Source organism: Asparagus officinalis, chromosome 1 (assembly GCF_001876935.1).
Source record: "Asparagus officinalis chromosome 1, Aspof.V1, whole genome shotgun sequence".
In the NCBI taxonomy this organism is placed as follows: domain Eukaryota; kingdom Viridiplantae; phylum Streptophyta; class Magnoliopsida; order Asparagales; family Asparagaceae; genus Asparagus; species Asparagus officinalis.
In genome coordinates, this window is record NC_033794.1 from 92898180 (window position 1) to 92910712 (window position 12533).

The 12533-nt window shown below is 35.7% G+C and overlaps 1 protein-coding gene across 4 annotated transcripts in view; it reads right to left on the reverse strand.

The window, feature by feature from the left end:
* Nucleotides 1-6673, reverse strand: part of LOC109828229 (heterogeneous nuclear ribonucleoprotein Q-like) — a 12867-nt gene extending 6194 nt beyond the window's left edge. The window contains exons 1-2 of one of the 4 annotated variants that reach the window (XM_020395260.1): nt 6602-6673; nt 1974-2047 (exon numbers count right to left, since the gene is read on the reverse strand). The gene's annotated coding sequence lies outside the window, so the exon portion shown is untranslated. Of the gene's footprint in view, nt 1-1973; nt 2496-6601 lie in introns of those variants that run through there. The other 3 variants (XM_020395276.1, XM_020395270.1, XM_020395264.1) reach the window with 3 other exon arrangements.

A 12533-nucleotide genomic window follows, 5' to 3' on the forward strand; every position in this document is an offset into this window, starting at 1 on the left:
TTTCCCTACCCTCCTCTACACCCCAATTTGAAGGGGAACAAAACAACGATTTTTCTATGAAAATTTTACTTCACCTACACTCTGTTAGCTTTCCTTAAAAAACTCCCAAACGGAGTTAAGTGTTATTTTTCCTTCCCTTATCCTTGACTACCCATCATCCAAACACACCAGTGATACCTGGAAATGTCCATGTATTCATCAGATAATTGGTGCTATAGAGATATTCAGAACTACAACTTTTTTTGGGGTGGGTGGGTGGGGGGTTGGGGGGCATTGGTCCAAAACCTTTTCAATTTCTAGCTTAACAATAAAAAAAGAAACAAACAATCATTTTCATCAATGACTTGAAGTTGTTTCAAGCAAGTAAATGTTACTTTGACTCGGTCCTGTGTGACCCCAAATCAACAGCTCTCAAGTTGTGAAAGATGTGGAAAATATGAAAAATGAGTTTGTTGAGAGAAAATCTCTCAGGGACGGTTATGAGGGGTGGAGATAATGAGTTTGAGATCGTTCTCCTTGAGAAAACACAACAACGTAGAATCAAATTCAAATTCTCTACCTATTACCGGAGCCCCCTCAAAGAAATCTGCTACTCTTTCTCTTCTTCTCTGCAGTCGATCAATGGTATCAGAACACAAGTTTCTTCATCATCTTCAAATCCCGTTGCTATTTTCCCAACAAAGAAGAAGCTCTCTCTCTCTCCAACTTCTTTAAGAAGAAGCACTCTCTGTTGAGCAAGCCTATTCTTTGAAGAAAAAATACACTTTGTTGAGGTTTGTCAACGACTCATTTATTTTTTCCTAGCCATAACCAGCTAGCCTACTCTTTGTAATAAATCTTTATTCATAGCCTACTCTTAATCCAGCTAGCCTACTCTTTGTTCATAGCCTAGCTGCATGCCTACATCTACAAGGCCTAGCCTACTCTTTGTTCATAGCCTACTCTTAATCTAGCTAGCCTACTCTTTGTTCTCCAGCCTAGCTTGTTCATAGCCGGTTACATCTACCTACATTCATAGCCTATTAGACCTGGTTGTCCAGTACTCTACATCCACTCTATTGTTTCATAGCCTGGTTGTTTTCATAGCCTAGATCCAACTTATCTCTTACTAGCCTATTATCCTTTGTCTTTGGGCTTGCTTAACTAGTGTTGTATGCTATTTTCACACTTAAATAAATTAATATTGTGTGGGCCGAGCGAAGGCCTGTTTCACCTATCCAAGTGGAGGGCGTCGCGCAAAGCTGGTTTCACACAGCAGATCATCTCCACAATTCAGACAGAACCAACTTCGACAAGTGTTGATCCAATCAACACCGTTGAGTGACAATCTCGCTTAAATTGGAGCCTCTTTCATCAACCTGGAACAGTCAGGTTTATTTATTTATTTATTTATTTATCTAACTTTATTCTATTTTAGTATAATTGTCAATATACCAATCTTATACATTTTTAAAAATTGGATTTAGTTTTAGTTCTCTACCGAATGGCTAGTAAACTCGTTCTATCAGAACTAGAAAAAATTAACAAATTTAATAGCATTAATTATGATATGTGACATAGAAAAATAGGATATGTTCTTATTCATGCCAATATTGATGATATAATCGAAACCATTGCTCCAACCTTTATTGATAAATCAACACCTAAAAAAAGAAAGGGTTTGAATAGTGGAAGTCGAAAGACAAAAAGGCAAAAAGCCTTATGCTCATGTTCATGGAAGATAACTTAATCAAAGTTTTTAAAATTTATAAGACTTCCATGGATATGTAGAATGCTATAAAAGAGAAATATGACACCGCCTCTGAAGTTAACATTCAACTCCTCTTGTATAAGTATAATTCTTGTCGTATGCAAGAAGGAGACAATGTTGTAGAACATATAAACAAGATGATTGTCATGACTAAGGATTTATCCACTGCTGGGACCAAAATTCCGGAAAGAATGTAAGTGACAACTATTTAAATAGTCTTCACCTTTCTTTGTTGTGGCTGCCATCACATTGAGAATGAACCATGCCGTTAAATCTGTCACCGATCATCCTATACACCTAACGATAGAACATAACTTAATAGCCAGTAAGAAAGAATCAGAACTGAATATGATGCAGCACAAGCTGAATTATGTTCGTCAGAGGTATAATGCAGGAAGCTATAAAAACCCTGGTCCTTGTAAACCATAACCGCGATGACCGAAATCACAGCAATTCAAGTGAAAGAAAGTACCCGCGAAGCCTGCTACAATTGTGGAAAGTTTATGCATTTCAAACCCAATTACCCACAAGGTAAAAAACAAGAGAATAAGGGAGGCTATAAGCATCTAGAACAAGAGTGTACTAGCAAAAGAGAATTCGTCGGTGTGACAGAATGCAATGCTGTGATGACGGATATTAGCGGTTGGTGGATCGACTCCGGTGTGACTAGACATATCGCAAAGGACAAGAATGGAGTCATAAAATTTACCTTGCTGAAGAAAGGAGAACATAGAATCTATATGGGAAATAATACCTATCTCGATGTAGAAGGTATTGATTCGTATAGATTAGATCTTGGGGACAGTATTCTTGTCCTCAAAGATATGTTCTATGCACCAGGAATTCAACACAATCTGATCTCTGTTCCTAGCTTGATGAAGAAATGATTGGAAATTAGGTTCTATAATAATCATGTTTCTATAGGTAAGAATAATAAAGTGTATGCTATGAAAAAATATATGCCCGAACATGAATTATGCATTCTTTCAGTAGTTTGTAATGATTCTGATAAAAAAAATTTAAATTTGAACTACTTGTCCTGTTATATTTCTGAGTCTGAATTATGACATTCTAGACTAGGACATGCTAGTATTTCAAAAATAAAAAAAATTATCAGAATGAACTTACCTCCTGCACTATCTAATGTTCAATTGCTACTATGTGAACATTATTTAACTGGTAAAATAACTAAAAAACCTTTTATTGGCGAACAAAGAGCCAATAAATTTTTAGGGTTGATACACTAGGATTTTTATGGTCCCCTAAGTGTCAAAACTTATAGTAATAAAGAATATTTTATTACTTTTATAGATGATTATTCTAAGTTTACACACGTCTATCTTATATCCAGAAAATTAGAAGCTCTTGACTACTTTAAGAGAGATAAGACAGAAGTTGAAAACTAACTTAGAATAAAAATTGAAATTTTGAGAACTGATAGGGGTGGAGAATATAACTCTAAAGAATTTGATAGTTATTGTATTCAACATGAAATTAAAAGGTATACAACAATATCGTATACACCATAACAGAATGGTGTTGCTGAAAGAAAGAACAGAACATTGCTTAATGTAGTTAGATACATGTTGTTTCATTCTGATCTCTCCAAAAACTTTTAGGAAGAAACATTATTAACTGAAAACTATATTTTAAATAGAATTCTCACCAAATCAGTTGCATCTACACTTTATGAATTATAAAATGGGAGAAAACCTAATTTGAGTTATCTCAGGAAGTGGGAATCTATAGCCCATGTTCTCATTTCATATCAACTTAGAGATAAGTTGGATTTTAAAATAATAAAGCGTAGATTTATAAGGTATTCAGAAAAGTCAAAAGGTTATAAGTTCTACAATAAAAAAAATAGGTTATTGAAAGTAGAGATGCTATATTTCTAGAGAATCTAGAGGAAGAGGAACAGTTCAAGAGGAAAAAAAACCTCTAACTGTAATAGATGATGATTATTACAGTGTTGTTCCCATTAATGATCTTGATATTGTGAATGAACCTAATATTAAAAATGATAAAATACCTATGAAAAATAATGTACCTCATCAACCGATTGTCGGCAACAAAAGGTCAAGAACACAACATTCATGGATGGATGATTACTATTTATATTCATGTGAGCCATCTTGTATCTTAGTAGATACAAATATAGAAGAACAAGATCCCTTAACCTTCTCTGATGCGATGAAATCGCATGAATCAGCTTGTAGATACAAATATAGAAGAACAAGATCCCTTAACCTTCTCTGATGCGATGAAATCGCATGAATCAGCTTTATGGCTAGAATCTAGAAGAACAAGATCCCTTAACCTTCTCTGATGCGATGAAATCGCATGAATCAGCTTTATGGCTAGAATCCATGAGAGAAGAACTTGATTCTATAAAAAAGAATAATGTATGAAAGATATGTGATCTACCGAAAAATAGAAAAGCCATAGGATGCAAATGAGTGCTTAAAAAGAAATATCGTATTGATGGATCTATTGATAAATTCAAAACACGGTTAGTTGCCAAGGGTTATAACCAGAAAGCGGGAATAGATTTTCAGGAGATGTATTCTCATGTAGCTAAATTTGCATCCATTAGAATTATTTTGGTTATTGTTGCATATCTTAATTTGGAGTTATTTCAAATGGATATTAAAACTACATTCCTTAACGGAGAGTTGAAGGAAGCGATATATATGCAAAAACCTGAAGGTTTTCAGGTGAAAGGACAGGAACATAAAGTTTACAAATTAATAAAATCTCCATATGGTTTAAAACAATCTTCTAGACAATTGTATCTCAAATTTTATGATGCACTCACTAAACTTGATTTTATTCAAAATAAATTAGATAATTATGTATATATCTTGAAAAGTGGAAGAAAATTTACTATGTGATCCTTATATGTGGATGATATATTGCTCGCTGGAAATGACATAGAAATATTGAATAAAATCAAGACAAATCTCAGTGAAAAATTTGAGATGAAAGACATGGGAGATGCATCATATATTCTTGGAATTCAAATAATTCGAGATAGAAAGTCTAGGAGATGCATCATATATTCTTGGAATTCAAATAATTCGAGATAGAAAGTCTAGAATGCTAAGTTTAAACTAAGAAAAATATTTAAGTTCTTGGAATTCAAATAATTCGAGATAGAAAGTCTAGAATGCTAAGTTTAAACTAAGAAAAATATTTAAAATCAGTTCTTAAAAGATTTGGAATGGAGAATTCTAATTCGACGTCAATTTCGTTGGTCATGAAAAAAATATTATGTAAAGAGCAAAGTCCTGGAGAGGGGCAAAAGTCATTAGATGTTTCTTATGCTCAAGCAATTGAAAGCTTGATGTATGTAATATTGTGTACCAGACCTAATATAGCTTATGCTGTAAGTCTAGTCAGTCGATATCAAAGTGATCTAGGACCAACACATTGGAAAGCTGTTAAAAGGATTATGAAATATTTCAGAGGTACATTAACTCATATATTAGTTTATCAAGCCGATTCGCTTGAACTCCTTGATTATTCCGATACTAATTTCGGAGTTGACAAAGATGATGAAAAATCCACTTCGGGATACTTATTCATCTTTGGAGGATGAGCTATTTCTTGGAGTAACAATAAATAAGGGTGTGTTGTTAGATATACGCAAGAAGCTGAATATATAGCTTGCAGTATGGCAACTACTTGCAGTATGACAACTACACATGCTGTCTGGATAAGACGGTTTTTGATTGATCTAGATCTTAATTTGTTAGAAGGACCTATTGATGTTTATTGTGATAATCAAGCAACAATTAGCTTAATCAATAGTGACGCGAATAGCTCCAAAGGAAAACATATTGAGATCCAGTATCACTATATTCGAGATATTATAGAAAATAAAGAAGTCCAAGTAACCTATATCTCTACTATAGACATGATTGCTAATCCTTTGATAAAAAGAATACCAGCTGAATTTTTTATCAAACACGTAAGTTTGACGGGACTTAAGAATAAATAAGTCTAACTAAAATTTTATGAATAATAAAATAAAAGTTAATCTCTATGAACAGTGGGAGTAATGGTAAGAAAAAACATCTGATCTCACGGATAGTGGGAGGCATGTCACTTTGTTAATTTGGTGAAGTGAGAGATGTTACTTTGACTCGGTCCTGTGTGACTAAATCAACAGCTCTCAAGTTGTGAAAAATATGGGAAATGTGGAAAATGAGTTTGTTGAAAGAAAATCACTCAGGGGCGGTTATGAGGGGTGGAGATAATGAGTTTGGCCCTTATAAAAGGAGGATCGTTCTCCTTAAGAAAACACAACAACATAGAATCAAATTCAAACTCTCTACCTATTACTATTACTGGAGCCCCCTCAAAGAAATCCACCACTCTTTCTCTTCTTCTCTACAGTTGATCAGTAAAGACTTTAGTACTACATTGTCAGATATTCAACCTTAGCCAGGGACTTCAACACCACCCCCACCAAATTAGCTACTCCAATCCTAATAAGCGATTTTCAACATAAAATTGTCTAAAAAAAACCGATTAATGTACTGGGCGTCGATTATAACATAAATAAATATCAAATTCTACTCCCTAATCTTATGGTGAAATCATTTACGAACTACATTAACCAAAGTTCAGAGAAGCTAATATCGCTGCAAACGTCTCAATCGAACAGAACAAGGAAAAAAAACAAAAAACAAAACCCTAGTTTTCTCCAACATCTGAAGAACCTAAATGGGAACAAAATATTTCACAAAATTCACCGCGCCAACAGTTTAAGCTTCATGAAAATAATCGCATTTTGACTTTCGTTTAAAAAAGTATATATAGATTGAGAATAAACGGAGAAGTTACCAATTGGGTATAAATTGGAGAGAAGGAACCCGGCGACGAGAATTAACCCTAAAAAGTTTGGAAATAGTTTGGATAATATTGGAAGAACCCATGTTTGGCTGGCCGCCATATTTATAGAGGGGAGAGCGGGTTCGGTTCGGCTTTCCCACCAGTGGGAAATGTGGATTGGGTTTCGATTTTGTGGGCCCAGCTTGGCTGATCGGACGTTATCTACAGTATTTTATGAATTTATAAATGGGCCTTGTTTAGAAATAGAAGGGAAAAATGTGTCCAGGCCCCAAAAGTGGGAACTTCGTGTGACTAGTACCCTTGTATTTTGCCCCATGTGGAATAGCCCAAAATACGTATAGTATTTGCGACGAGGCCCCGAATTGACTCTTTTCAGAAAAAGTCCAGCGGAAGTTACGATCTTGCCCTCTGATGGGACTGAGCTGGGTTAATGTGCCCCTCACCTTTACAAGTACTCTCCCTCTCTTTCTCTCTCTTCCACCTAGCACCGTCATCAAGAACTCTTCATCTTCCTAATTTCTGTACGAATTTCAACGTTTCTAGGGTTTTCGCCGGAAAAATGTCGACGTCTACGGAAGAATCCAGTAACGACTACGAGGTCGGGCATCGAGCCGAGTTGGAAGGAAAAGGCGCTTCATCAGCGGGTGGCAGTGCGGAGGAAGCTACGGAAGCTACGAAAACCCTAATCGAAATGCAAAAGGAGGCATTACAATGACGAGACCAGAAAAGGAGGACGGCAATGGCTGGTCATACCAACGAACCCCCCTCAAAAAAACAGTAAGTGTTATGTTATACCGCGAAGAGACAATACAGATTAACCCAATATTGTTAGTTCTAGGCTTTGTTCAATGTTAGCTCTAGTTTAAGTCCAATGTTAGTTCTATTTTGAGTCCAATGTTAGTTCTATAATATTACGTGTTAGCTCTATTTTGTTCCCGTTAGTGCTAGGTCTAATATTGTTAGTTCTATTTTGTTCCCATTAGTGCTAGGTCTAATATTGTTTCATATGTCTTATTGAACTTACAAATTCGAAAAAATTTTGCAGTGAAAAAATTGCTCTAACAGGCTCAGCAGAAACAATAAGGTTAACGGCCAATATCGGGGCTTATTCGGGATTTATGAAACGCATTGCCCCGAAGATCCGTTAGTGGCATAGGGATGCATATTGCGGTTCTATATTTCAACACTACATTTTATTTGGGGCTCCTGCGCCTGATCGGTCCACCCTTGAGCTGCTGCTGAGCTTTTTCGACAGAGATAATAACACCTTTTGTATACCTGATTCAAAAAGTGGGGGTATGAAAAATGTTAGTTTTGATTTGCAATGGGTCCATAACCATACTTATTTCCCAATTTATGGGGAGGACATAAGGAACAATAGGGACTCAAGAAGCAGAATATGGCTGGAATACTTCTCTAAGCTTTTCATTTCTGAAGAATGTAAGAAGTTAAAAAAAGCAGAAACCAGCCAACGTAAACATCTTGAAGGGCTACTTGAACGGCTAGTTGAATCTACAAAAAAGCGGGATATCGAGGACTTTGTTCTGCTACAAATTTTGTACCAATGCTCTATGATATGGAGTCCCATAGCAGGGGAAGGTATCCCTAGACCCTTACTCAGGTACCTGGATAGCATTCAGAGGGTCAATTCTGTTGCATGGGCCCCGTTCTTTTATAATGAAATTATCAGGGGCATTGGAGTTGCTTTGGAGGGAAAGAAGAAGCAAAGGGTCGCATATGTCCCAGGTTGCATGACACTATTGTGTGAAAGTTCCATATTTTACTGATCTTGTTTCATTCTAGTTCGTACCTATGCATTGTTAGTTCTAACTTATTCTATGTTAGTTCTATTCTGTAGCGTGTTAGTTCTAATCTGCACAGTGTTAGTTCCGTTCTGTAGAGTGTTAGTTCTAATCTGCAGATTAGAACTCACACGCTACAGACAGATTAGAACTAACACGCTGCAGAATAGAACTAACACTATGCAAAATAGAACTAACACTCTACAAAATAGAACTAACACTGTGCAGATTAGAACTAACACTGTGCAGATTAGAACTAACACTCTACAGAATAGAACTAACACTCTACAGAATAGAACTAACACTGTGTTAGTTCTATTCTGTAGAGTGTTAGTTCTAATCTGCACAGTGTTAGTTCTATTATGTAGAGTGCTAGTTCTATTCTGCACAGTGTTAGTTCTAATCTGCACAGTGTTAGTTCTATTCTGTAGAGTGTTAGTTCTAATCTGCACAGTGTTAGTTCTATTCTGTAGAGTGTTAGTTCTAATCTGTACAGTGTTAGTTCTATTCTGTAGAGTGTTAGTTCTAATCTGTCTGTAGCATGTGAGTTCTAATCTGCACCTTGTTAGTTTTAAGATATACCATGTTAGTTCTATCTGCACCCATGTAAGTTCTATCATAGGTCATGTTAGTTCTATCATAATTCATGTCGTACCACGTACTAATTTACACCATGTTAGTTCTAGATGCAGCCATATTTTATTCTCTTTGGTCTAGTCTAGTATTAAATGTTAATGGTAAATATATTTGGTACAGCTTTGGTACTACGAGATGACAGGCATAAAGAAATATGCCCTCGTAGACACCTCCAGACCTCCAATGACAAATTGGGCATTAGGGGAGGAGAGAATCGCATCTATGAGGATGCCGACAATTATTTCAAAGGCTAAGTCAGCGTCAATAACATTTGTCCATAGGCCTATTGCGGAGGTCGCTTCTCCTGGTCATGTTCATTCACTTCCCGCTGAACAGAGGGATGAAGGTCCCGCTGTACAGAGGGGTGAAGTTCTTCAGCAAAAGCGTCAGGCAAAGAGGAAGGCTTTGCAGGAAGAAACTACTAAGAACTTCTCAATAGGTTACGTAAGTATCCTGTTATGTTAAGTCGTACTCATTTCACACTAACTGCAAAGAATATCCTAATTATGTTTAATCCTACTTAAAATTATAATCTTGTATCAATAACAGATCATGGAAAAGCATATTGACGTTGCTTTTGACGATGAAGAGGAGATCAATGTTCTTCCCATTGAGCAGCAACTCACATTTTGGAGAAATTCTGCTAAATTTCTCAAGCGACTTCTTGTTGCTACAAAGCAGACCAAGACAAATATTGTAAAGAATTCATGATTGAGATCAACAGGCTTAACATGATAATTGAAAAATATGGAAGACATGATGAGGTTATAGACCCGGTGCTGCTTAAGTCAAATATCAAACATAAAATTGCAAATGAAATTAGGAAGAAGCGATGGCCATCTCAAGAGGAACAGAAGTCCAAATCAAGCAGTGTATATAAGGAAGAGCCCACCATGCAAGAACATGTACATAAGATTGTTGAAGAGGATGTGATGCAGCCTGCTGACGATGAGGCAATAGAAGAGGAGCCTGTTACTTCTCCAGGGGAGGGGGTATATAGTAAGTTTGACCAGACTGTAGATACTAAGGTTGAGGATAGTGTAAATAAGGAAGAGGAGCATATGGAAGATATTGTAGATAAGGAAGAGGATCATATGGTAGATAGGGAAGAGGAGCATATGGAAGATATTGTAGATAAGGAAGATGAGCATATGGTAGATAAGGAAGAGGAGCATATGGAAAATAAAAATTTTATTGTAGATAACAAAGGTTTTGATGGAAAATAAAAATTTTATTGTAGATAACAAAGGTTTTGATGAGGATCCTGTTGATGGTGTAGATAAGAAGGAAGATATTATAGATAAAGAGAAGGAGAATGTAGATAAGTTGGAAGAACAGGAGGAAAAAATTAAACCTGATGTGGACAAACTTGTAGAAGTTCTAGCGACCAATGTGGAAGCAAAGCGTAGACCACAGCCAAGAAGGGTAAGCATGAGATCTAAATGGAAGAGGACACCATATACTGAAGGCAAAAGAAAGAAAAAGGAAAAAATTAGTATAGATATACTTGAAAGTCCTGAATCAAAAGTAAAACTAGCTGAAAAAGTTACTCATTTTTACCCCGGTAATCAAATCCCCACTTTTGATGCGTTGAGTTTGAAGCCAATGACAGATGAAGAGGAAGCTCTATTGGGAGAGCTGAATAATGAGCTTCCAGACCCTGCATTGTTTAACTTACGCATAATAGATAGCACATGTGCTTTTGTACATAATTTAAAGATAACATCTCCCGTAGTAGAAAGTCTCGACAAAGCTCAAATTGAGAGCCTAACCAAATTTTTTTCTCAGAAGATTCACAGGTAAGTTTCAGTTGACTATTTATATGCTAATTCTCCACATATTAGTTCTAATTCATGTTACTTCTAATTTATACCAGGAGATATAATGTTATAGTAACAACCAACAGCAGTATTAACAGGGAAGAGTTGTTATATGTGCTTCGTGGTGGCCGCCTTGACGACAAGGTTAACATATACTTCCTTAATAATTCAAATTATATTGTTTAAATTGAATTTTAATGTTTCATAACAATAACAGGTGGAAGAAACAGTTTTGGACACGATTAGCCAGGAGGCATACGGCAAAGGATATGGAGTGGTATCGGTATTCTTTCTTGTAAGAACATGCTATTCCTAATTTCACCACGTTAGTTTTGATTGAAATTCATGTTAGATCTTGTGTAATCCATGCTAGTTATACCATGAGTCACGTTAGTTCTAGTTAGCATCAATCTTGTGTAATCCATGCTAGTTATACCATGAGTCACGTTAGTTCTAGTTAGCATCAATTTAGACCTACTATAAGTCATGTTCGGTCCGTTCTGTAGAGTGTTAGTTCTAATATGCAAAGTGTTAGTTCTATTCTGTAGAGTGTTAGTTCTATTCTGCACAGTGTTAGTTCTATTCTGTAGAGTGTTAGTTCTAATCTGCACAGTATTAGTTCTATTATGTAGAGTGTTAGTTCTAATCTGCACCGTGTTAGTTCTAGTCTGCACAGTGTTAGTTCTATTCTGCACAGTGTTAGTTCTATTCTGTAGAGTGTTAGTTCTAATCTGCACAGTGTTAGTTCTATTCTGTAGAGTGTTAGTTCTAATCTGTACAGTGTTAGTTCTATTCTGTAGAGCGTTAGTTCTAATCTGCACAGTGTTAGTTCTATTCTGTAGAGTGTTAGTTCTAATCTGCACAGTGTTAGTTCTATTCTGTAGAGTGTTAGTTCTAATCTGCACAGTGTTAGTTCTATTCTGTAGAGTGTTAGTTCTAATCTGCACAGTGTTAGTTCTATTCTGCACAGTGTTAGTTCCGTTCTGTAGAGTGTTAGTTCTAATCTGCACAGTGTTAGTTCTATTCTGCACAGTGTTAGTTCCGTTCTGTAGAGTGTTAGTTCTAATCTGCACAGTGTTAGTTCTAATCTGTAGAGTGTTAGTTCTATTCTGCACAGTGTTAGTTCAAGTCTGTAGCGTGTGATGGCTTGTTAGTTCTATTTTATTACACGTTATATCTAATTTATACCACGTTATATATCTAATTTATGTTAGTTCTATTTTATGCCAAGTTATAAACCTAATTTATACCACGTTATATCTCATTTATACCACGTTAGATCTAATTTACTAATTTATACCAAGTTAGTTCTATTTTATACCACGTTATAAACCTAATTTATACCACGTTATAAACCTAATTTATACGCACAATTATTACTGGCTGGTTTTGAACAAAGACATAAAGAAGAAACAGTGTACAGTGATGAATGATATGTTCATACAAATACAATAATGTATGTATATTTAAGTAATTGAAAATGATTGTTATCAGATGTATTGTTCTATCTGTACCATGTTTGTTCTAGTGATGCTCGCTAGTTCTAACTCATACAACGTTAGTTCTATTCTGTACCATGCTCGTTAGTTCTATCTTATAGCCAGTTCTAATTTTTTAATTATTTAAGTTATCTTCAGACCTCCAGCTGCTCACTTCTTTCGAAGC